Consider the following 3,655-nt stretch of genomic DNA (forward strand, 5'->3'; position numbering starts at 1 on the left):
TCTAAAATGAAGATTAATTGCCAATTTATATTGGGAAACTCATTTAAAAATAACCAGTTTTAGTCATAAAATATTCTTTATTAAATTGTTTTAGATGCAAAAAAATTGGAAGTTGAATGTATGCACACTAGTGTAAACTACACATTCAGATAAATGTTATATTTTTCCCCTTGTTTTAAAGACTGAGTAATTTAGTTATTTCAGAAGGTAATTTCTCTTTTTGTATTTTGAAAATATAATTAATAATCTATTGTCCCAAACCCATTTATAGTCTCTTAATCCAAAAGCCACCATAACATGAAATTATAACCTGAAACATAAATAATAAAAGCATTGTGTTAATCCATTTATTAAGTCAGTATTGAGCATCTGCTAGTTGCTGGAGATATAGCGATGGGTTCTTTGGATTCCTGTACTCATTAAGATTATATTGTGTTCTAGACTTTTCTCATGTGGTGATAAATGAACCCATAAGGATTGTGTTCTAGGAGATTTATAGCATTGAAAGTAGTAATTGAATGAGTGTCATTTCCTGTGTTTAAAAGAAATTAATAGAGTAATTATTTGAGTAGTATACCTTTTAAATCGTACAAATAGAAATTCTCCAAAGCTATATGAGCATGACACAATTTGGTAGACAGATTTGCATGATAATGTCTCAGTTTGTTCATCCTTTAAATCATGGATCCACAACTGCCTTTCCATCAGCAACATTCAGTCCTCTCCTTGTTTATATGCATAAAGTACCATTGCAACACAGCCGTGCTCATTCACTTATGTATTGTTTATAACAGTGTTCTTACTATAGGAATAGTCGAGTAGTTTCAACAGAAAATGTGCAGCCTACAAAGTCTAAAATATGTACTCTCTGTCACTTTATAGAAATAGTTTGCCCACTATAGAAAAATACTTCTAACCAATCTAAAACTTTTAACAATTTTCAATCTTTATATTGCGTTCAATTATTAAATCTTTACATTAGAAAAAAGGGAAAAGCTTTACATCAATAACATAAAGTCCTACCTCAAGAACCTGGCAACATAACAACATATATCCAAAGCAAGCAAAAGAAGGGAATTAATAAGAAACAGAAATCAACAAAATTGAATATAGAAAAGCAACAGTGAAAAAAATCATTGAAACTAAAAACTGATTCTTTGAAAAATGATCAATAAAATTTATAAGCCTCTGGCAAGACTTAAAAAATGAAAAGCAAGTAGAAACATATCACCAATATTAAATCAGGGATATTACCACTGACCTTGCAGTCATTAAAAAATTTGAAAGGGAAAATTATAAAAGAACTTTATGCTCATAAATTCAACAACTTAGAAGAAGTAACTCAATTCCTGCTAAACCAATAGCTATCAAAATTGAAGCAAATGAAATAGACAATCTGAATAGCCCTAAAACCATTAATGAAAATGAATTTATAACTTAAAAACTCTCAAAAAAGTAATATTCAGGCCAAGCTGGCTTCACTAAAGAATTCTACTAAAAACTTAAAAAGAATTAACCTCAATGTTATACAACATCTTTCAAAAAAACAGAAGAGACTGGAATACCTACCAACTCATTTTATGAGTCCACTATTACCCTAAGAACAAAACCAGCCAAAAACAGTACAAGAAGGAAGGAAAGAAGAAGGAAGGAAGAAACATCATCTCTCATGAACTCAAAAACCCCAACAAGAATACATAGCCTACTAAGTACAGCAATGTATAAACAATTAATTACATACCATTGCAAAGAAGGACTTATTTTAAGCATGCTAGGCTGACTTAACATTTGAAAATCAATAAAAGTAATCCACAATACAAACATGCTAAAGAAGAAAAGCATTTTGACAAAATCTGCCAGCCAGTAAGATAAAAACTCTCAGCAAGTTAAGAGTAGAGAGGAATTATCTCAACTTGATGAAGAACATCTACAAAAAAACCTAAAGCTAACATCATACTCAATGGTGAAAAAATAAAAACTTTCCTTCTGAAATTGGAAACTACACAAGTATGTGTGTGTTCACTACTCTTACTCACCACAGTACTGGAAGTTCTAGCTATTACAATAAGCAAGAAAAAGACATAAATGGCATACAGGTTACAAAGGAATAAATAAAACTCTCTTTACAGATATCCATTATTATTTAGGAAGAAAATCCCAAGAAATTGACAAAAGAAAAATAAACCCTCCTAGAACTAATAAGTGAGCTCATCAGAGTCATAGGACACATGATGGGCACACAAAAATCAATCACAATTGCATTTCTCTATATATTCATGTGTCATGTGATGTCAGGGATATGTTCTGAGACACGCGTTTTGTTGTCATGTGATAACAGCGTGTACTTACACAAACCTAGATAGTACGGCCTACTACAAACCTAGGCAATGTGGTATAGACTCCTGCTCTTAGGCGACAAACCCATGCAGTTTGTTACTGTACTGAGTATTGTAGGCATAATGCTAAGCATTTGTGTATCTAAACACAGAAAAGGTACAGTAAAAATATGGTATAAAAGATCTGAAAAATGATATACCTGTATGGGGCACTGACCACGAATGAAGTGGTAAGTGAATATGAAAACTGGGAAATTACTGTACACTGTTGTAGACTTTATAAACTCTACATTTAGGCTATACTAAATTTAGAACAAAATATTTAATAAAACATTAACTTTAGCTTACTGTAACATTTTTACTTTACAACTTCATAAATTTTAAATTTTTAACTTTTTTACTCTCATAATATCAGTTAAAACAAGCGCATTGTTCAGGTGTACAAAAAATATTTTCTTTCTTTATATCCTTATTCTATAAGCTATTTTCTATTTTTTTTTTAACTTCTTAAACATTTTTGTTAAAAACTGAGACACAAACACAAACACTGTATACTTAGGGTCAGGATCATCAATAGCACTGACCTGGACCTTTGCATTTTGTCCCACAGGAAGGTCTTCGTGGACAATATGCCCATGCAGCTGTGTCGTCTCCTATAATAACAACACCTCCTGCTGGAATACCTCCTGAAGAACCTGCTTGAGGCTGTTTAAAATGATTAATTTTTTATTTTATTTTTAATATATATGTAGAAGGAGTATACTCTAAAATAATGACAAAAATATGGTTTAGTAAATACGCAAACCAGAAACATGGTCATTAATTATCATTATTAAGTATTATGTACTGCATAAAATTGTATTGCTATACTTTCATAATACTACTAACACAGTAGGTTTGTTTACACCAGCATCACCACAAACGCATAAGTAATGCATTGGGCTAGGACATTAAGATAGCTTGTCACCTATTCTGTCAAAAATGATAAAAATTTTTCAGTTCCATTTTAATCTTATGGAACCACTGTTGTCTATGCGGCCTGTCGTTGACCCAAATGTCATTATGTAGTGCATAACCATACTAACACTGAGAAAAACTGAGTGTTTGTACTTTAGAGTTAAGCACTGATATGTTTACAAATAAAATAATATCTGACATTTGCTTCAAAGTAACCTGGGTAAGAGGATATGGTTAGGACATATATGAAGTAAGATTGACCATGGGTTGATAATGTTTGAAGCTAAGTGGTAAATAATCTTTATTCCAACATTTGGTATAGTGTTCTCAAAGATGATCCCTGAACTAGCAGCAATAGCATC

The sequence above is a fragment of the Rhinopithecus roxellana genome, chromosome 8, assembly GCF_007565055.1.
Source record: "Rhinopithecus roxellana isolate Shanxi Qingling chromosome 8, ASM756505v1, whole genome shotgun sequence".
Classification (NCBI taxonomy): Eukaryota; Metazoa; Chordata; class Mammalia; order Primates; family Cercopithecidae; genus Rhinopithecus; species Rhinopithecus roxellana.